This window comes from Scleropages formosus, chromosome 13 (assembly GCF_900964775.1).
Source record: "Scleropages formosus chromosome 13, fSclFor1.1, whole genome shotgun sequence".
Lineage (NCBI taxonomy): Eukaryota > Metazoa > Chordata > Actinopteri > Osteoglossiformes > Osteoglossidae > Scleropages > Scleropages formosus.
The window spans coordinates 25,231,841-25,255,760 of NC_041818.1; the positions used below are offsets into that span (position 1 = coordinate 25,231,841).

Below are 23,920 nucleotides of genomic sequence, written 5' to 3' on the forward strand. Positions count from 1 at the left end.
GTCAAGCCCAGCACATCTTTAACGTGCCGCAGCTTGCCGAGAGCATATTCCGAGTGACATATGGGCACTCAGCGGGCACCAAATAAGCCGAGTTGCTGGACGTGCCCCCCTTACCATCTCTCCGTTTCCTTACCAACAAGGGAAAGAGCCAAAGAGATGGAAAGGCGGCAGGATGACTAATGTTACACATTCAGGCGCATACCCTTCTCCAACCAGCACAAGGTTACGTGCCACAATCTGTCTGTGTCCTTCAGGTCTACATTGCAACCTTCATAGAGCAAAAAAAAGGCAAAAGCAGGAGATTTCAAGTAAACGGAGACAAAAACTGAGAGAAATATTAGTAAAAAAAGGGTCAAAGGATTTCCACTGGACAGGAATACAAAGGTACCGATGACGTGCTCACCTTCTTCACTCTACCTGGATAGACATCTTCCTTCAAGCCACAGACCATGAGCCATTTCTTGGCGAAACAGGACAGTCACGCAAGGTAGGCAGCGCATGGCCTCCATTTCCTGTTCTTTCCCCCCGACACTGAGTGACGCCCAGGGCCCTTCTCCTGGTTCAGGTTCTTTGCTACAGTTTGTGCAAAAAACCGCTGTACGCTCCATCTATCGTGGCCAGTGGGCTTCCTGCCTCAACGAACATGATTCATGGAACAGAGAGAAGGAGAAACACTACCCCCCCCACCCCTCCCCTCCCCTCCAGAGACACCAAACGAGCAGCAAGTTCTCCGACAATCCTCTTACAAGTGACACGCTAAACCTCCCCATCAAATAGCATACCGTTCTTCTGGAGTTACGCTTTCTCTTGAACGCCGTGTTAAACCGGTGTTACTCTAGGGATACGAGCACGAAAAGGTGAGGTCTCTACTTCATCCTCGCACGGGACAGAATCGTTTCCCTTATCGCAGAGATCCCGGCCCAGGGGTCTAGCTACTCAAGGGACGATGTCTGTGCAACGTGCATCAGAAGTCACCCCGACAGCCTTCCCACCAGGCTGTGAAATACTGCACCATAAAGTGGTGTGCAACCATAAACCTGTACCCATTTACTGATTTGTGGATCCAATTACTTCCGCTACGTAATGGCTGTGTTCAGGGTGATGATATGAAGTAGGCTGTCGCTCGTGTCCATCCCAGAGGCCTAGGACACGTTCCTACCCTATCCAGTAATACGACATGAGCAAAAAGGGATCGCGGCAGCTAGGCTGGCAACACTGAAATAAAAAATATATTTTTTTTAAAAAAAAAAAAAAAAGGAGGGAGAAAGAGGATTTATGGGCATTAAAGAAAGCAGTGGTCTTACAACAGGAGGCACAACATGAGCTGCTGATTTACATGTAAAATAACTGGGTATGAACAGTTTTGCCACTACAAACAAAAATTCAACCATTGAACACAGATTTATTCACACTTTGATACTGTAAACACAATAGAACAACAGTACTTGGCAATAATGTAATATGGTAATTAAAATATGCTGTAACACGCTTATGCAATAATGTAAAAATGTTGTGGAAGCTGCATAACAATTTAACTTTTTCCAAACATTCATAATGAAAACTGAAAAGCCAGCAGCGAGCTCACTCATTGAAGCCATTCCCCTCCAGAAGAGCTCTGAGGTTCATCAAAAGTCTGATTAATAGAGAATACACACGGTTTGCCCTAAGCTTTTGTACTGGTTTATGGGTTTCTGGATGCACCATTTTCAAAGAGACACAGAGACTATTTTCCATATAGTCTTCGTAGACCAGTACAGCGGTGTACATCACGTCTGCAGTCTTCACCAACTGATATGGAGCTGACAATCGCCCAGGGACGTACACCGTCAACAAGGAAACATCACGTGAAGATGCGTCGATGCAAAGATGAAGCAACAGGCTGTGCCCGTGCATCGATCAAAAGAGTATTTCCATTTTGGAGCTATCGGCACGTCATTCCAGCCTAGGATAAAAGCCAGGATGTCTTTGTCACTACCCTGCCTGGGCCACCATGTAGCATTCTGAGTTTTCTACAGGCAACATGTTTACACAGACAGTACAGACTGCCGGTGAGACACGAGAACATGCAGTTCTCAAGCAAAAGAAAGCAAAACTTCCTAATCGGACAAAGACGTGCCACTTCTCTAAAAGGCTTTGATGAAAGTCCCCCAACTGCAAACCAAATGTCAATTGGGTCGAACTCCCAGTTAACTTCACTTCACATCACTAAAGCAAACCCGACGAGACACTGGGAAGCGCCACTGCAGCATCATTTACTCCTCAGGAAAAAGCAAGCCCTGGGTCTCTGGGTCCCATGGGGGGTCTCCTCAGTTCATCTAGTGAGCCACTCAAAGCCTGGAAGGAAACAGCTGGAAAATCCAACATGGGACTCCAGGAGCAGCAGAGAAATCTGGCAGCAATCAACCTTCATCAACAGAGAGCCTTCGGATGTTCTAAATGGGGCATAAAAACCAAGAAAATCCGACTCTCCGCGCTCCATACGAGTCCCTTGCCTTTCACTAGGAAACACTCTGGCTATTCCTCCTTTTCTCACACTCCAAAACGAGTACCCCACATTCCATGGGAAATGCTTGAGCTGTCCCATCCCTTTCCAATGCTCCAAACGAGTCCCCTGCCTTTCACGGGAAACACACCGGCCATTCTGACTTTGAACTTTCGGATGCCAGTCTGAGAGCTGTTGCAAACTGAAAAGCACTTTCATAGTCCCTGGGCCTTCATCTACCACAGGAGCAAAGGGAAGGCACTGGGAAAAAAAGGACTTTATCTGGAGGCTAACTCTGGTGCTGTCCTGATAACCGAGCATCACAAAGGAAACTCTGTCAAGGAACCAGATTTCTACTCACTGCTGCTACGGGGTCCATACACATTACGGCATTGTTTTAAGACCCCCCATATTGCTCAACATACGTTTTTTCCTCAGGACTTGATCGGGTATTGATATTGGAGCAGAGGTTCAGTCTGCAGCTGTTATCAAAGACAGCCTAACCGGTAACTACCTACTGTTTTGTCCTGCTAAGCACACAGCAGGAGGAGCTATAAGGCAGGAACATTTAGGAGGTAAAAACAGGAGAGAATTGCTATGACCATGAGCCTCGGTGTTCTGCTCCACTAAAAGTGGTTAGATAAAAAGCACTCACAGTAAGAACAAGAGAATCTGATAGATTTAAAGACCTTGTCTCTGACATTCATTCCAGTGTGCTACAAGTCGAACATCTAAATTCAACTGTGCCAGTAGTTTGTGCTCAAGGACATGCATTTAAAGTCTTTAAAGCCTTTAAGTAGAGCTTGAAATCCACTGGAAAAAACAGTGGTATTAAAATCAATGATAAATCAAAAACTCAACAAGAGCTTACTAGTGGAAGCGTATATTTGAGTCTATGGATTGACAGCAAGTGCTACTGAGCGAAATGAGTAGAAAGGACTTTAAAATACTGTGAAGTCTTGTGCGCGCTTGGAACAAGATCTGGAGGCAGCGGTCGTGGTGCTGGGCTAAGCAGCCAAGTTTCGAAATCACAGGAGTCTGAGGCAGCTGCTCAATCGGCTGCACGCAGGCAGCTATAAACAAGCAGGTACAAACGTTCCTTTGATGCAAACTTGCTTCCAATAACACACTGCACTGGTTATGCCTCCATGGCCCTTTCACAAAATATCCCAGTTTAAAACCAGCACACAGTAGAGGGACTTCAAAATGTTTTTGCTCAACAGGTAGAAAAACCACTGGAGGAGACTTAAAAGTGGTGCGAGGTCCCCCAAAAAAGATGGAAAATTACTGGAGTCGCCCCGCAGCCAAGCTGTTCACAGCCAAATACCTGCAAAAGACCAAGAAAAAGGTGCTTTTTTGAAATCCTATAAACAGGAACTTATAAAAGAGCTCAAGAGTTTATCGAATACTTCTCAGAGCAGTTTTTGGGGAGGCTCAAGCATACAAACGTGCCCTACTCTTGTGGGCGAGACGGGCAGACTGGGCGCTAAGTCCTTTCCGTGGAGCTCGTTGAGCTTGTTGCCTTAATTCAGCTGTGATGGAAAAACAAAGCAAATGTGGTTTGAGGAGAACAGACATGACATTAACCAGACAGCTACACTGCAGAGCCACACCTCAGCGACGCCACCCTTGCTGCTCCTAGGCCTGTGAAATCCATGTACCCAGCCTTGCTAGATTTTCAGCCCATGGCTGGCTTCTCACCATCCATAACTCAGTGTTCAGCTTTATGAGTCGTGGCTCCCATCTCCATGTTTGTGTGGTTAGACAATGGTGGGAGCGGAAAGGTTGCAGGAGATAAATCCTGTGGGTTTTCTTCAGGAATACAAACGGTAATTAGCCGTTAAGAGTCCACAAAGGGACAAGAGGCAGGACGACATGTTGAGGATGTCAAGCCTCTCTTAACGGGTTCTCATGGCTTGCAAGTGGGATCTGTAGAGGCAGAAGGGTGGGAGTAGGTGGTGCGATGAGGAAGTAGTCCTGAGGCTCATCCGAAAGGGCTGACTGGGTTTTCCCAGGCACACGTCTGCAGTGCTTGTGCTCCAGGGAGTCCAGCGAGACACGTTTTTCCAATTATATCCTGTAAGAGGCGGCAGTGAAGCTCCGCCTGCTCCTTGGTGGCTGCGGCAGGAACAGGCTGGATCCGAGAGGGAGCGCGCCACAACCCTCTGGTCATTCATCATGCCACGCAAACTGCTACTTCCAATTGTTTTTCCTGGGAGCACTGAGAGGTGTGTGTGTGTGTGTGTGTGTGTTTTGGGAGGGTGCAGAAAAGGCCAGAAACAACAAGAGCTTGGGCTCACTTTATCTCCCTTGAGGACCTTGTGTTCTGGAAGTGATACTATGTTATAGGCACAATTTCACTTGTGGGAGCTCCATCTTCCCTTGGGGGGAAGGGAGTGGTAGATGCACTGTAGTGGCAAATGCCTATGCGCTACAAGTAACCCTCATCAGAAAACCAGCTGGGATGAAGACTCTGGTTACTCATCTCATCACTCCTGCCACGTAGAGGATGCCCAGGCCTTTCCACAGATGTGGTTAACCACCCCATTGCCACAGGGAAAAGTTTAGATACGTGCTCAGCAATTTCTGAGAGGAAAAAAAAGACACATCCCTATGGATGTGTATTTCACAAACCAGTGGGAGTGGAAGATGCAATCCCCTCAAGCACTGGGGCTCCAGCCAAGTCTCCCCTTTCAACACTCCTGACGTGGCCCAAAAAACCAAAGGTTCGTCTGTCCAAAGTAATTTGTACAGCTCACACTTTGCTCTTTTACACAACCAGGCATTTTACTGAAGCAATTTGGGTACAAGTTCTACAGGCCCTCCTAGAAACTGGCAGTCAATTAGCCCATAGTTCAGCTCCTTTACCACAACACGACCTGCTGCCCCAACTCTGCGGTTCTTCATGTTGTCATTGGTACAGCATGCCCGATCAGACAGCGCTTGGCACAGCACACAGAGTCCTTTGGCGAGAAACAAACAAGGCTGCTCACGCAGCTTCTAACTGCAAACATCATGTTAAGAATAAATAGGGAGTTTACAATAGTCTAACTCATAGCAAACTGTAAAAACCATCATGAACAACCAAGGGATTCTGCTCAACACATGGCGAAAAGATTCTGATTCCACCGCAATTTTCTAATGTGTGGCAACTCTCTGAGACGAGCAAAAGTAGAAAAATATTTAAAAAGACGTTCAACCTTTGCACTGCTATGGACAAACCCTCCAAAACTGTTTTGTAACACCATCGCTTGATGCCAACTGAGACAAGTACTTTCTGACATGATGGCTGTCATCATAAGACAACCAAATTTAAATTAAAAAAAAAGAAAAAAAAAAAGAAAATGTGGAGAGTTATGCCTGAGCCATCGACCTCACATTCAACACTGCTTATAAAAAACATGAGACCGCAGAGCACAAAAGGGCCTGGCAGACATGCGTCTGGGGTATTCACAGGTCATGTTTTCCATTAGCAGCAAGTCACCACACAAAATAAATAGAACTCCTATTAATCTAGAATCTTCTTTAACGTATACAGGTTAAAAGTGTTACATGACTTGCAGTGGATCCCATCCATTTCGGTGACTGCTCTAGCTCCCTTAACCACTTCACCCATGTGCTGCCTTTATCAGCTGCTCTTTCACTAAGCAATTTCAGTGGTTTCAGGCAGATAAAATCATCATCAAATAAAACCGTGCTGCTGTGGGTTCTGGTGTTTGACGCAAGCAGAGCCATGGGAACGAGGGAAACCCAGGCCTGTGGAACACGGCAGAGTCAAACTTGTTCCATCTTGTCATATTTAAATGCTCTTGGCTTTCTGGAGGTCTGGGACGTTTCCAGTGAGCAAGATACACAGAGAGGATAGGGGGACAGACAGACAAACAAACAAACAAACAAAGGCCCCATGGAAACGATAAACAGAAAGTGACAATTGGAAAAGAAACATAAATCATAAGAATTGCTTTCAGAGGGCAACCAAATTGCCACCGTTCCCACTGAGCTGACATGCCAGAGCCCTATGTCGGAGTGCCCCAAAATTAGACATAATCCCATAAAACATGCATTATTGTGCAATTAAGCATTGCCATGACACACGTGCTCTTTTGGGACCGTGCCGGATATTGCGTGAGCTCACTCAGTGCACCACGCTGTTAGAAGAGCTGCAGACTCATATGACACACATTACCATGAAAGGGGATCCCGGAGCGCAATGACACTGCCTTTGAACAGCCATGCATAAAAAGGGGTGTCATTTACTTTTCAACCTCCATCAGAAGACATGCTTCATGCTGGATGTTAAGAGCCATCAGGAGACCATCACGGAGCACTCATTACTAAATCACTGCAGCGATTAAGACCCTTTTTGAATGAACAAGCAAAAAAGCAGTGTCTGGAAAAGTTGGCCAGAAAGAACTGGAAACTCTGGTACCTCTATAAATGACGGAAACTAATTGGATCTGGTTATTAGTGTCCAGGGGGGACAGAGCACTATTGATGGCATGTCGATAGGTATTTTTAACTCAGCTACCTGCTGTAGGAAAGTACGATTAATCCTTGCTGTCCTTCTCCTGGTAGGGGGGAGGGGAATAGACCGACTAATGACCACATGCTCAGACTGAAAGATGGCAGGCACCAAAGTCTTGTAACCATAGCAACTTAACATATACTCATTATAAAGAGCACTAGGCAACACACTTGCCCTCATGGGTCTTGTAGCATCCTGGGAATAATCAATAAGAAGGCACACCTGTTTGAATGCACTCATCACCCCACCCCTTTTCCCCCACAACTCAAGAGACCCAATACTTGCAAGCTTGCATACTCATAAACATGTGACTGTTGCCATTGTGCACCCAAAACCCATGTCAGTATCAGTTTGACCTTATTTCTTTTTAATGTCTGCTTTCTCCTGAAATTCCTCCTGAATAATTCTAGTGGACCAGTTTCTCTAGAGGGATGTTGCCCGAAAGCCACGCAGATCATCCTTTCTGCGGTCCGCCTCTCCGACACGGCTCTCATGACTGAGGCATATATCCTTGCTCTCAATGCACCTCCTGAGCAATTTAAAATCCGTGTAGCCCGCAGGCTGGAAACCAAAATGATAGGGATGAAAGCAAAAGGCAACTACATCCCACAAGAACCCTCCCCCACCCCCCCACCCTAGGTAGCAAAAAGGAAGAGAGACCAGGCATGATTTGCCCAGACAGTTGTTCAGACAGCTGTAGCCCCCAGCCATGGAAGGAGGAGCAGGAGAAGGAAGAAAACACAAGACAGTATACACAGCACTGGGACTCTACAGCTGGACAGAAAAAACCTGTGCCCAGCAAACGGAGCCAAATGTAGGGGATGAAAGAACCCAGGCAAAAATCCCAACTGCCCTCTGCCTCTCTCACATACTTCTCTGCACGTCAGTTAGGAAACAATGCACTTTATGTGAACTGGATAACTGTTTATATTGGTCTAAAGATATCCAAGATTTTTTTGTTTTATCTTATTAAAAAAAGGGGGGGAAAAAATTTGGACTGAAATGTTGGATTTTGACAGCATTCTGGCACAGCTTTTCATCAATAGGCACTTTTAATTACCCAGTTACAATTTGGGGTTCAGAGAGTCCCTTTGTTGATGTTAATTTTTCCACATGAAAACAGCATCCGAGACCTTGTTATTAAACCCACTTAATTACACTGTGACTGCGAATAAATGTACCGGTTAACAGCTAGTGTTTATTTAAGATATTTATGCAAATTATAAATGAAGAAAGAAAATGAACTGCAAACGCTCAGCTGGAAAAGCACACGGACACCCACAAGCCACGGAGACGACAAAGACCCCCCAACCGCCACAGGTAGCTAACTGTACCAACTGCGAGCATTCACGAACTACACATTCACGTGAACTTAAAAAGGTATGAGCAAAGCTTAGACTTTAAACCCAGACGCAAGAAGAAACTTGAAAAGCAAATGCGTTTCACGCAGGCCGAGTCAAAACGTGAAATTTTAAGAATAAATAAATAGCAGGGAAAGGGGCAAGAAAGCAGGCCGCGGGACACAGGAGACACTTGTGAGAAATTCTCTTTTCCGGGCTCCAGCACGGAAACGCCGGCAGGTCCAACCGCAGGCTTAACGCCGAGTCAATAGCTCGCTTTCATTAAGCGGGAAGTTGCGGGACGGAGGACCCGCGTGGAACAGAGCGGCCATTCACCGCCCGGGTCCGATCTTCGGGAAGAGGCGCTCCGAGGGAGATGTCGGACAAGCGGCAGCAGGAGGACGTCGGGAAGGCCGGAAACCGAAACGATACGAAACGGTAAAGCGGCCGGCTTCCTGCACCCTTAGTTAGTCGGGGAGCTTGGTGCTACTGAGGTCCAGCCGTTTTCTTCGCCTCGGGTCAAGGAGCAGCGACGCCCGAGGTCAACCGCCCGCCAGCGGAGCCCCGGTGCGGGTTCAATTCCGGGTGAGCGGTCGCGAAGCGGTTTGACCCGGTGACGGCGGACCGAGGAAGAGCGGCGACTGAGAGATGACGGACACGGAGAACTCGGACGGTGACTCCAGGGTGGGCAAGGGAGCCGGAGACCCCTAGAGTACATGATGATGATGTGAGCGGAGAAGGAGCTGGGTGAGTAAAGCTGGAGTAACCTACTGAGGGGGTGTACAAACTGCCTGACACACTGCTGCGCGCGCTGTTTGCCTGAAATAAGACAGAAGAAAAACCTGAAGCGGCCAACACACCGTTTCTACAGCAGCGCTGTACTACTACGCTACAGTATTGTACTGTGTACGGCAGTAAAGTGCTTTTTTTCTTCCCAATCATTCGCACCCTCGTCAGTCAAAGAAGAGCCAGAAGAGAATCGGACCAGGAGAGACGTGACGAGGGACCGGAGCGGCGGCGTCCAAACGCACGTTCACGTCACAAACACTAACACCGCACACGAACACCGCACACGAACACCGCCGTTCTCGCCGAAAACGCACACCGTTGACATGATTAAAACACACGTCAGAAACGTTAGAAACACGCACGCGCGCGCGCGCCGAAGCGTCTCCGTACCTGTGTACTGCACGAGAAACATGGTCCGCGGAGCTCGCGCCAAGCGCGACCGAGCAGCTCCTCGCGCCTCTAATCCCGGGCAATGCGATCTGAAAGCGAGCCGCGCGGCGGCGGCGGTGCTGGTGGTGGAGGTGAGAATGGGGGGTCGGTGCGCGCGGGAGCTCAGTCTCCGGCTCTCCTCGCGATCTCGTGCTGATCTCTTCCCGCTCCGCTCCGCTCCACAGTCTGAGCCGCGGCGGCACTCGGTCGTCCCGTTATAACCGCGGCGCTCAGCGCACGCGGGTCGCGTGCTCAGCCGCGCGCAGAGAGGAGGGAACACAGGCGCGCGCAGGGCAGGCGGACAGACGGGAGCGAGACGGGGGGGGAGGGGGTTACGGGTTGTCGATGCGGAGCCGCGGTGGGCTTTTATCATATATGATAACCCTATAAAGCATAATTAGAGCGAACTAGCGGCTCTATCCGTAACGGAGAGAAAGAGCGTAATTCCGTTAAATTGCTGTCGGAGCTCAGAGCTGCAGGAAGGAACAGACGACACGTACTTCTAGAAATAAAAACTCGTCCGTTTCACTCACTGTTTTACCTGTTCGTTATTCGTGAAATATGCACTGTAAGAGTGACAATGAGAATTCAGATCCAGCAGGGACCACACAGTGACCATACAGTGACCAGACAGGGGTCACAGGACACACAGCAAAGGCTAACAGCAGTGAGCTCCATCCAGCTCTCTGTACAAATGAGGAATAGTTCAGAATCAGCATCTCCTCTCTGACCCCATCATTTCACTGCCACCACCATCATCACCACCATGTCCTCACAGCGTGTGGTCAGAGACCTCAGGGCGGCTGCTGATCGCGGCTGATGAAACCGACGACGACCCGACAGGGCACCCAACACCTCGGACCCCCGCACGGAGGGTGAGCAATGGGCACGGCGAAGAAGGGCGAGTCAGGGTGCGAGGGGGTGCCACTGAGCAGGAAACATCCAGCAAGGATGAAGAGAAAGGGAAGTGCGGTGCCCAGAGGCGCCACAAGAGGGCGCAACCACGGCCACGCTGGGCCTACTGGGTTTCAGGCCCATTTCACTCACAGGTTCCCAGATCCCAGGAACTAGAGCACGGACTGCGGGATCCTATTAATAACACACACACCGACCTGCAGCCACACAAGTCCTAAACAGTGCAACACACATATAGCGATTCCACATTTTCGGCTTTGCGGATAGAGAGAAAGAGAGCGAGAGCCCAAATTATAATCCTTCGCTGTCGAGGACCAGCACGGCAGGAGCTCTCGCTGGGTTCCTGCCCCGGCGTGAACATCTGTCAAAACTCTCATGAACGCAAAAAACAATCCAGACACATTTCAGGTCCCTTCAGAGCACAGAGACAGCTTGACTTATTACTAAATTATTATTATCATCATCATCATCCAGTTATTCATTCATTTAGCAGACGCTCCTTTAAAACTGTACTCATCTCTCTACACCAACGCTCTTCAACGTAATACCTGAAACTAATACAGCAAGTTCAACCGCAGCACATTAAAAATATCTTGATTTGCTTGTGCTTTCACAGTTCACATTTTATTTATGGAACAATTATAGCTGTGTAATTAAATAATTCATGCTTTACTTCACTGAAGTACGACACAACTGCCGTACACAAAGACCAAGAACCGAGCTTTTCACCCGACGGACCCTGCCGAACTCGGTCTCATTTTTTTGAAAATTATTTTTAGTTCTTTAAACAGGAGTTACCGGGAATCCTTAGAACACAAACACAACCGTACTGCGCAACTGTGGTCGTGCTCCCGATGCCCCCGGTGAAGAACCGCTGACCGCAGAAAGCCTTCCTCGCACAGACACAACCCTGCATGGACCTTCAGACCATCGGGAAACTCGGTTCTCCTACTGTCACCCTCACGAACAGGTGACCAGCAGAGCCTCTCTCTCCATTCTCTACGTTACACATTTACATTTATTTATCAAACACTTCTCTCCAAAGCGAGTTCCAATGAACTCTCTGTAGTGTTACCAGCCCACACACCTTATTCACCGCAGTGACTTACACTGCTAGATACACTACTTACACTGGGTCACTCATCCAGACATCAGTGGAACACACACTCTCTCTCTGTCACTCACACACTACAGGGGACTTTGAACAACATGTCTTTGGATTGTGGGAGGAAACCAGAGCACCCTGAGGAAAACCACACAGATACGGGGAGAAGATCCAAACTCCACACAGACTGAGTGGGGATCGAACCGGTCGGTGTCCTCTCGCAACACCCAGGCACTGATGCAGCAGCGGTACTCACTGTGCCACCGTGCCGCTCATTTACCCATTTATACAGCTGGATCATTTTTACTGTATCAATTCAGCATAAGTACCTTGATCAAGGGAACTATAGCAGGAGGTAGTATTTGAACCTGGGTCCTTTAAGCACAAGACAGCAGTGCCAACCACTACGCCACCTGCTGGACCTACCAAGATTTCCAGTTAACATTCAACTCTCAGAGTGGGGTAAAGGAATCATTTTCAGCTTCACATTTTATACATGCTGGCTAATTTATTTATTCATGTTATTTTTAATCCATACTCATGTAGTGCTTTGCACAGATTAATCTATAAAGCACAAATAATTCAATGTACTCCCATTATCTAACTGCATTAATGTAAGAGAAGGAAGCGATACAAAACAGTACTGTTCCCTGCATGTTAATTATACCAGGAATAAAGGGATTCACACTGTAAAAGGCTTCAGAATAACAAAGACTATAAAGAAATTTTATTAATCATAGCAAAGTTTATTAAGGAGATAAATATAAAAACGTTTTGTACATGATGACTTTACCAGCCCACGTTCCTCATGTCTCTAATAAAGATGACGAGTACATTTACAGACTCATAAAACACAAAATAAATGAGCGAAAATAAAGCGTCAAAGAAGGTAAAACATCCGTTAGTCTGCGGTCAGAGACGGATGCAGTTAAATCCCAGAGATCCCACTGTCGCCCCTGAAAGCGGCGAACCCAAAGACACTTGCGGTGAGAAGCGCACCCTGGGAAGTGAAGCATCGCCCAACGGAAACACAGCCCACGGTGACACGAAGCAGTGCACAGCGGAGTGGGGTTGTGCTATTAACCCTTTGACTCCTCCGTACGAGTCGCCTGCCTCGTGTCATTAAGTTATATTTACACGTATTCATTTAGCGGCCGCTTCTCGCCAAAGCGACGTACAGCACAGAGAAGAATACAATGCAAGCGTTACATCAGTAGGAGATATTTGGATGCAGACATATGATTCCATAGTACAGTTATTTACTCATGTTCCACCATATGAATCGGAGTGCATCACATGAGTACACGCAACAATTTCTTATAAAAATTAAACATTTACCATGCTTTTACAAGATGAGGGGAGAAGTGAGTATGAAAAAGGTGAGTTTTGAGACCCTTCTTAAACGTTGAGATTGATTCAGCAGTTGCGAGTTGGAGGGGGAGGTCATTACACCACATCGGGGACAGAACCGAAAACCTTTGCGCTTTTCATTTTGGACCTTGTGTGCGTGGGACCACCAAGCGGGTCGAGGTGGAGAAGCGCGGCAGATAGAGGCTCCCAACGACACTCGAGAGGAATAGCTCCTGCTCCGGAGAAGAAGCACCGAGGACCATCTCAGCGCCTGGCCGTTTACTAGTGAGAACAGCCTTAAAGAGAGAGAGAGAGAGAGAGAGAGAGAGAGAGAGAGAGAGAGAGAAAGAACAGCAAAGGTCTGCGTAAGAGCTAGAGAGACGAGGTGTGGCGGCCCTGTCGGAGCGCCGAAGTGCGCAAATGCCTAGGGCTGGGGTGGCACCCGAGGAATGCACCGTGCCACGAGGCAGCTAAGCTGTTCATCCCTGACTCTATTAACACCCCAGGCCGTGACACGGGTGCAGGGCGGGCTTCCCTCCGCCCCACTCCAAGTGTACCAGCTACCCCATCAAACCATCTAGTCCATCCACATGGGAACACAGAGCAAAGCGGTGGGATGTTATGCCCTGTTCAAACGCCACTGCTCCAGTACTGCAAGGCCAAGTACCATCCGCCAAAGAGAGTGAAGAACAAAGACTGCCAAACGCGGGGGGACCATCAAGATGATTTTAAAATTAGAAATAGATAAGCGAGGAGATTCCGTCTAGCCCCACTATTAAATATCTTTCCGCATTGATTTTTACACAACTTTGAAGCAATTAGAGAAACAAATGAGGCAAAGTTAAGTTGGCAAAACGACAGCGGCGCCGCTCAATTCCAAAAGCCATTTCCTCGATATGGAAACGATGTGTTTACAATGAGCTGTGGAGTGATGCAGCGATAACTCAATCGGATGAAGAAGAAATCATAAGACTCCGGAGCGGGAGAGAAAAATTAAGTACTCAACGCATGAGGAGTCGCAGCGTTCATCAACAGAACCGCAGTTCCGAACCGGAATAAACCGCTGGGTGACCGAGCTGCTCGCGTGCGGTCACGCCCGTCTCTTCCCCGCAGTCTCCGCCTCAAATCTTCAGTCCAGATAAAGTTGCAGCGTGTAGTTGAGAACGGTCCGAAGAGGAGCGTGCATCAGCACACGGTTCACGTGACGAGGTCCTGGAAGTTGGTCGATGGTCACGGTGCTGGGTGAGGAGATGTGTGCCGCCTACTCTTCTCCTGTGGGCTCCAGCTTTTCTACAGCAGCACCGCAGGAGGTGCTCACGGGGCGATTTCACCGGACAGGAGTCGGACTGTATTGCTCAAATGGGTCATTAATGGAAAAAAATGCAGGTGGGCCGTGACATGCGGTGTCTCTCAGCTGTTGGTGTGTCCTGTGTCAAGTTCAACACTGTTTTTGTGGCCTACACGACCATCAATGCATCTGCTCCCCAATACCTGCAGGACCTGATCACTTGTTACACCAAAGTCAGATCGCTACCCTCCTCCATTCTGGTCACTAGGTGGTTCTGCAGAAAAGCACCAAATTCAAAAGCCTGTAGGCTCTTGTTTCCGGCTCCAATGTGGTGTAATGAACACCCACTGTCCCTCAGAGCCACTGAATCCCCCTCAACATTCAAGAAGGGACTCAAAGACCCATTTCTTTCCTGATCTCTTATGTGATCTATCTCCTCCATAAATCATCACTACTTATTCTACGTACAGCTACTTGTGTAATGTATACTGGCTACACGGTGGTGTTGGACTAACTGACTACTTTGGAAATCATGCGACTCCATCTATAGCAAATTAATAAACGTAAATGTTCCGTCATGGAGGACTGTGACAGTCCTATGAATTTTACAGTGTCACAAGCATTATATTTTCGGTCCTTAGACAGTTTCACTGCTTGACATCTCTACTACAGCAATTCAAGAAAGGTAGCCTGGTAAAAAGTACTACAGCTTGATCACGTCAGTTCTGCCCTTAAGGCCATAAAGTATTAATCGAAATGTCCTGGATGAGCTGCAGAATTTTTTTTTTTTCTAGAGTGGTGCGTCTGGACATCACGGAGGGGGTAGGGTTCAAGAGGTCGAAGCTTACCTACCGCATGAGGTCAACGGGTCAACAATGCCCATGTTGTTTGGTCAGTCTGCTGTGGCTACATTGACATCCGGAGGTCCTGGCTGAACACGTGGAGCTCTGCAGGTCCACGATGTTTACGGTGAGCTCAGTCACTCAGCGCTGGCCAGGTTGCCTTCAGGAGGTCAACAGATTCGAGCAGAATACAGAGACCTCGGAAAAAACAAGTCGCTCACTCTGTGCGTTTCCCCACCGTAAAGAGAGAGGTCATAAATAACATTAATGCTTTTCAGACTGAATTTAATTCATTCCGTGTCACCAAACATAAAATGAATAAAAGTCGGCTTGTGCTCTTATTCAATTTATGTCTCCCCGAAGGGAGAACGCTTGCTTTTTCTCCGGCCTCGCCCTGCGATGGCGTCCTTTCAAAGACACGGGTTGTTTAGAAGCGGAGGACTTTTAAATCAAACACTAATTTGACTTTATTCACCAGCAGATGAAGGCAAACGCTGATTTCATGGTGAGCAATGTAAATTACTTCTGGAACCAGATGCTCTAAGGGGCTATGAAAGAAGCGAGCAATAAATTCAAGCTCTGATCAGATTTATTAGTAGTATTATTATTATTATTATTATTGCTTTTCCATCCATGCTGTCCAGACTTCTTGACTGAGCTGCAAAGATGGGCACTGCCTGCTGGAGGTCTGTAAAACAGCAGACGTTCGGTCTAAGGGGCATAAAAGCAATTAGCAGCACAGGTGTGAGAGGAATTCATCGGGAGACTACTAGCAGGGCGTCCTGCGGTTCGAGAGCATTGGAGAAGGAGCAACGTTCAGAGTCAGACTGTTAAACGCGCTGGTAACCCGGTACAAGAGAAGCATGTCGAAGAGCCTCTGTCTGAAGGCTTGCTGTATCCGTCATTCCCGCATCTTAAGAACCTCGTTCTCAAGTAGTTAAACAACGCTTCCCGCTCCAAACATAAAGCTATAAACCTGAGTCTGTCACCTAAATTCTTATTTTTCATTAACCCTTCCTGTTCCGAAGAGCTTCGCTGGAAAGGCGTGGCAAGATGTGACACCATCTAGGTGAGCAACGAAGACGGAAAACTGAGACAAGGCTGGCTCACTCACCGTTCTGTGACATGCATTGCAGTTTCGAATGAAACCATGAGAATCCCGTGATGAAAAGAAAAAGCGAGGTCCTGAAATTATCTTGGGTAAAGCTCCGGCAATGTCAAACAGCATTAGACTCAAGGCACTGTGGCAAAGCAGCACTCCGGAAAGTTGTCAAAAGTCTGGGAGGAAGTGGTATTTAAAGGATCGACTTGCCAGCAAACCGGCAAGAGTTTCTGCTATGGACTGCAATGGTATTTGGAGAGTTCTGTCCGAAGATCAATAAAATGTACAATTTCAGTGCCGACAGAGAGCAGAAATGCCAGCGATAAAGGGTTCAGGGTGCTTAATGAACTCCCTTGCCTTCAGTGGGTGCAATGTGGTCCATAGAGGACATTGATCTTATGCGGTTTGTATCATTGTTGACTGATGGGTGCAGCTGTTCAGAAGGAGCCCAAGTGTCCACATGACACCCTTGAGCGGGTCAAGCACTGGAAACTATTGAGATGTGGTATAGCTTTGCGTACGTGGTAAAAGAAACATGCGTTGACTATTAAATCTGTTTTTGGAAACGCTTTCTCCATTTATTCATCAACTGGCTTCGCTAAATCTCTGCCCTGCTCATCGGTTTAACTCGACGCACAGTCAATGGACTCAAATGTAGTCATTTTTCATTCAATACGCCCTAATATAGCAGGACACTCCATGCTTCTGGCTGTGGGAAGGTGCAACACATACCTTCTAATGAAGCATATCATCAAGCATCTCCTTTGCAGCTCCTGTAGATGGGCCTGACTTATCTCGTGCTTGAAAGAGGCAACGCGCCCCATCCCCGAGCGCGGAGGGGTCCAAATGTCAACTCCGAATGTGTCATTAGTGCCTTACCAAAACGGGTAAACAGTATCAGTTAAAAGAAGATGGAGACAAACACTCCGCCGTCACCGCTCTCCCCTTCAAAGACATCGTCACACAAGCCACGGCACCCTCGAGGTATACCATAATTCAAAGGAACTCGAACCCTTACAATTCCAGCTTCCACTAATCACGAGTAATGAAACTGCAAGGAAATTTACGACACAAAGAAGTCAAGTGGATTTCCGCACTGCAATCAGCTCCAAAAGGTCTTAAAGCTTTTTAAAATGTGCTTAAAATGTTATGAAAAAGATGTTAATTAAGGCATTGACGTAATTGTTTAAAAGAAGTTACACAACCTTTATTAAATTTGCATACACAGAAGAAGAATTCTCAACCCTGAACACCTTACATTAAATACAACGTACTTTAAAATACTTTATTTTAATGACATAAAAACGGTTTTGGCCCTCTATCTGAAGAGCACATTTTTCATTGATTTACTTTTATCTTAGTATGCCAAGCTGTTCCCCCGTCTTAAGATACTGCAGTGCTATCTGACAGGAGATCTGAGATACAGCAGATACCCAAAGAAGCCGCCATTCTCCCTCCGCTTAATGGATTTCCTCTCTGGACACTTGACATATTTAGAGCAAACTGCACATCCCCTCCCAGATGCGTTACCGCTTCTCCTTGCAGGTAGACACACAACAACATCTCACTGAGCCACTTTTACGCAAGGTCCTACCTACAATTAATAAATTAACGAGGTGATCACCCCACGCATTCCTGAGTTTATTAATGGGCAGCAGGTGGCGTAGTCCTTAGTGCCAGCACCCTGCATTTCTGGCGGCTGGTTTCACACCCGCATTCCATGTATCGCACCCTTCTTCAGTGTTCTTAGCTTGAATTGATCATTGTTACAGTAAAATACCGTATTCATTTTCTCCAAAGCAAATCAATGCATAAATGAATAAAAATAAATGAGTATTTTGATTGTCCATTGATTGTTTCAGATGTTTGTATCGACTGATACATTTATGCACAGACAATTTACTAATTTCTCTAAATATGAATCGAGTCAGCGTTCGCAGGTCCAGAGTATCTTAGGAGTAATGTTAACTAAGCTGAAAGCTGACAGAAGTATGCGAAATAATTAGCCGAATCGCTGCAGTGGGTGTAACAAACTAAGAAAGTGCTACTTTTTTCTGATTTCTGCAGTTGGCAAACTCTTCATGCTGTTTAATAATGCAGAAATACTGACTTGCTTACATTCTTCAGTCTCACAAAGACAAGCATCTGCCAACTATGACAAAGCGATGACTCGTCTTGTACCCACAGAAATATGGATGCGTTTAGCCTGTTTTGGCATCGCACCGATACTGACTGTGCATGCGCCAATTATGACACAATACAATCGTTGACTGACAACAGATGTTTGCTACCGATTTCCTTGGCTGAAATAGGAAAATGTGGAAAATCTGTCCCAACTCAAACATTCACAATGAACAGATAATAAGTGGAAAGCCATCATTGTAACTGTTCAAAAAAGAGAGATCATTTCGTAATATGATTTAGATGCAGTAAATAAAACATTCAATGTGTCTTTAGCAGCAGCACTCATGTTCATCACTTCAGAGATGTGACAGTTACACAGGAGCGTAGTGCCCCTCAAAATGCATGCATTTGCGTGTAATGCAGCTTCAAACATCTGACCGTGGTCAGTTTCTGCGGGGGTGAGTACTCAACTAATCAGAAACATTTGTATTAATTATAATCCACCCCCTTCTGCCTCCAGACCGACTACAGCACATACAAATAAAGGCTATATTTCATTATCGATGCTACGCTTTCCTTGGGCCAACTAAGAAGGCTTTAATTAAAATATGAAATGGAAAGAACCCCAGCAAGGTACGGGGACTGTTTTGATGAGGCCTGTGAAATGTATATTTCCCAGAAAATTTTCAGAGTCAAGAACAGGGACTTCCTTCTAGTCTCTTCTCTATCCATAGATCTACGCTGCATCAGACACGGACAGGAAGTTTAACCCCATAATACAAATGAAATCTCTGTTAATGGCAAGTCTTTGTCACAGCACAAGGGAGATTAAAAAAAAAAAAAAAAAAAAGGGTGGGATATTACATGATATTTACAGTGGTTACAGACAGGAAGTCAATAAGCTGAACTTGACCACAGCATGGAGAGAGGGTATTGTGAAGCTCAGGCAAAGCTTTGGATTGTGGTGTTTCATGTACCACTGTATTACCCACCCAAGTAAGCAGAAAGCAGACCTTTTCAAAGGCCACGTCAGCCAGAAGACTGCCAGATCCATGACTGACTGGCAGTCTCCGATAGGGGGGGGGGGGGGGGGGTTTCTAATTTACGCATTCACACTGGATTTTATGGAAAACAAAAAGAAAAGTTGTTTTGGAAAACTTGTGGAGCGATGAACTCTGGCATTGAAGACGCCTGGAATGCATTTGGGCATTAGGTCTCAGATATATCAGCATTAACTGTTGAGTTTATTTACAAGCCTCAAGCTAAAAGTCAGCTCTTCAGTTTCCAGATGAGCCTCACTTCTGTCTCCATGCTTCACGTGTTACTCAAACATTTGTGATTCATTAAAGCCTTTTGCTCACCTCCCTGTTTATACAGAAATAATCCAAAGGATCGCTGCAAAGAGAGGAACATTAGACTCGGGTTTCCTCCAGAAAGAAAATACCAGATATGCTTGGTTTTACAGTGCAGTATTCTCATGCTTCCAAAAGCTCCAAGTAATGAAACTAGTTGATGTTTTTTGGTGAGGGGAAAAAAAAATGTAAGAGGAAAAAAAAAAAAATATCAAGGAACAAAAAGCTCAAGGTCATGAAAATGACATGCTAGTGAAAGCCCTCATCACAACAGCTGCCTTTGATGACCTCAATTATTCTTGACTGGAGGAGGTGCCATGTTGTCTTTCAAGTGTTTGTTCACAGTCGGTCTCCACTTCACACAAGAGCACAGCCCATCTCGGAAACACACAATCATCAGATGGGGAGCTTTCTGTTGAAGAAGGTCGGCTACATCTGCTGACATCAGCCAATGAGGCCGCTGGGACACGGCCATTGAGACCGATGGGTCAGGACATATGGAGGAAGCACCTGACTGCCAACAATTTTCTTTTTCAAATTGCACAGCAGCCATCTGACTGCTATTAATGTGAGCAACTGAATATTCCTTTATTCCATTTATCTCGGTAACCTCAAAATGAGATTTGTTCTCTGGCTTGATCTCCTTTCCACTAATACACCCCCCCACCCCACCTTTTGTTCAATCAATCAATTGTACCGATTCATCCTACCATTCTTATTATACCCTTCAATACGGCCTCAAGCCTACGTAGGCTCGAGGAGAATACAATTGCAGACACAGGGAAACTGCTATCCTGGAGAACCTAATTTTGAGAAAAGGTACAGGTTTCAGAACAACACCCTCTTGGAACAAAAGACGTCTTTGAAAAGTGGCTTTCTCGTCAAAAAAAAAAAAAAAAAAAAAAACCTGAAGCACCGGCTCCAGTTATGCGATATTGGACTGTAGTGTGTAACCTGGTTCAGTTGAAGGCTATAATTTCTTTCAAATTTAAAGAAAACAATATCCTGAAAGACAAACAGGAGTGATAAAAACTAGTAATGAGGTAAACCCTAATCCATACTCTGATTAGGACTCCTCTCACTGAAAATCATATATAATCTTTCTGACATCAGTTCAGAGGGGGCAAAACCTTCTGTGAATGTATGTTATGTTCAAAGAGAACAACCAATGATTACACCCATCGAATGCATTCTTCATAACATACCATACCATAAGGGTCCACTAAAAGCTGTAGCATGAACAAGTCTCCACACAACTGAAGTTGTTTGTGGATATTTTATATTTGGTCTCTCTCTGTTCATTTTAAATCCATTTACATTTTTTCCACAACTCCCCAATTAGACATGATGCAGATTCCTTGCTGATGCCCCTATCCCAGACATCACAGAGCGCTCTAGATGGGTAGTACGGTATCTCATGGGAGAAACTCTAAGAGCAAGTTCCTCACCTCCAGCTCGGCCTGATCTGTAGTCCTTGTACATCATTGGTGGTGGTGGCGACAGGCTGGCCTCTGATCGCACCTCCTCTGGGCTCTGTCAAGAAAAAACAATGCAACACTCAATCTTTTTTCAATCACGCTGCCAAGACAAAGGCTTCGCTCTTCACTGCCTCCTTCAAGAACGTGGACAGAGTCAAAGGTGCTTCTGCTGAATGTGTTTGTCCCAAACACCATCAAGAGAAGAATAGGAATGACAAAAATAATACTGCACAATGCTGCCAGTGTCTTAACTGACGGGATTGCCTTGCTTCAGTGATGCAGTACTGCAGTATTTAGTTGCCAAGAGCATGACCTGGAGCAAAAATAGCTCAGTCACTAAGTGTGGGGGGGTTCATCGGTGGTCCAATTAACAGTCGGACTTAGGGGACACCCCAAAGAAACAAAAATAAACTCATGCTAGAGACAGGAGCAGAATGCATTCCAAAGTGCATTACACTGGAGTGAAAAAGGCCCACAAGGTGTAGCCATGACACGACTAATTGGTCCTTTTATAAAGCGGTCTTGATAACCTGCCGAAGTTGTGCCGAGACAGCCTTGATGCAGACTGCTGAAAAGGTTACGCAGTCCTCACACCCATTTCTCATGCTCAAGAACATCCGGTGAACTCGCAGAAAAGCTGCGAGCCTTGCCGAAAATCCATTTGCCACACCCCACGTTTCCGACATTTGAAAAACTGCCAACTGCTCTGATATCAGACCTGGAAAACCAATGAGCAGCAAGATCTGAAGTTGCCCAAAATTATTCTCTAGTACTGTAGGCCACAATGGGCTAAATATTCCTGTGCAATGGTCACCGTTTCAGCAGCACTAGAACAAACTGGAACACATGTGCAGAGGGATCACATCGCAGATGACAGCATGAGGGAAGTTTTCTGCCTTCTGATTATATAACAGTCTCTCCTGTGACTTCAGATTAGAGGCTACACCTTCCACCCACAGAATCAGTTTCTGACTGAGAGAGAATGTCAAATACAACCTGCACAGGACAAGACATCCCCATCCCTTCCACCTGAGTAACCTCCATGACCCAACCACCTACTATCCCTCCTCTTCCAAGCAACTGCTGCGGTAAAAGCTAAGCACCTGCCTTACTGGGAGGGAGAAAGGTCATATCACCAGGGACCCAGAGTCACACTGTGACAGAGCTGCATCTGTGGCACGGTGACCTGTAACCCCTGCCTGGTTTCTCTGTGCCTTTAGATATGAGAGTAGTCAACTCTACTGGAGGAGCAGTACTCCCTGCGTCCGCACACATGCACTTGAGTTAGGAGAGAAGTTTGGTGCTACAGCTTCACCTGTCACACTGAATTACAGCTAGAAAATAGTGTATAAAACAGGTGACCTGGAGGAGAGTCCTCATTCTTTTCTGTTCTGCTTTCCTCCTAAATAAAACATCTCTGTGACTGTAGGATTCCTTCATTAAAGTGTCATTCAAAACGAACTCAAACCACAACCCTGTCAATAGCCACTTCTAATACCGAAAGACATTATTCATTCAGCCTTGATGGCTGAAAGACACCTCAGAGAATAGTTTTTTCTATACCACCCTACAAAGAAAGAAAACCGTAGAAGGATTACATCACAGATTAACTAACTTTACATTTAGCTTATATTATGCCAAAAATAGATAAAAGCTAAGATCAGTGAATTTAAAAACCCTCTTTCCACATATGTGCACCTGACTTAAGCTAATAAAAGAAATTTGTAGGCTGGGGTATTTAATCACATTCAGCAAACAGCTAACTGCTGGGGAGCATTGATTACTAATAATTTTGTAATTAAATGCAAAACAATTTTGATTAATGAATCAATTTATATGTATATGCATTCTGTGCACTGCTTTAGAGGGGAAAAAAATACAAAGGAGGATTATAAATGGCCTGTACTCTATTGAGGACCTACAGTCAGCACTTGGACTGCAATTGGCCCGTTAAAAAACAGTTGCCAAGATGATGGCAGCAGGAAACAGCCGTGTTACTGGTCGACACAACTCAAAATTAAATATTAAGTGATGCACACTTTTACTGTATAAAGCCTCTGCCAGATCATGACATTGTAGAGATGCCATCCTCACACAAAGAGCTGTATCATCAGGCCATCAGTAGATCTGAGGAGTTGAGTTCTTGACAGTTTCAAAACTTACCCCGCGAATCAATCCAAGGGTGAAATGTACGGACTAATAGATGCCGGTATATAATCGACAAAGAACAATTCATTATACAAAATGTCACTAGTTGGCATCTAAACCGTACTGAAGGATTTCAAGGAGCACTGTCTGCCAGTCCTGGAGCCAAGGGACAAGAGCAGCAGGCTCACAGCGAGTGGACTGCACAAAGCCATGCTTTACACAAGATACAAGATTTTCAGTGTCACCGCAAACGAGAGTCTCAGAAGCCCTGAGACCCTATTAAGTATGGCGTGCCCACGTTTGCCCCCAGTTATGGGTGACCTCATGCAAAAGCCATGAGTCTGCCATGAAGTCAAGCACATCAAGCTGTCTCAGAGACACCAGTACAAGTACAATGAATGGCTGATTTTAAGGATGGTTTTCAGAGAACATTTCGTGGTTATTTTTGTGCTTTTAGTTTAAGACTGTTTTTTGTGCTGGGAGTTCTAAAGTCTGTTTCAGTGACCCATGAGGGCTTTTTATTTTCCCTTGTTTATTATACATACCATTTGAGCTTGGTTATTTTCAATTTTCGGTTAGCCCATTGTGAACTCCTGGGGCATAACAGCAATAAATCCTGCAAGTCCAGCCACTGGTGTGTCACGCCTGGTC

General features: G+C 46.1%; 1 pseudogene; it reads right to left on the reverse strand.

Moving 5' to 3' along the window:
* The window catches only part of LOC108923131 (ecto-NOX disulfide-thiol exchanger 2-like), a 158,637-nt pseudogene that overhangs the window by 86,286 nt on the left and 48,431 nt on the right, over nt 1–23,920 (reverse strand).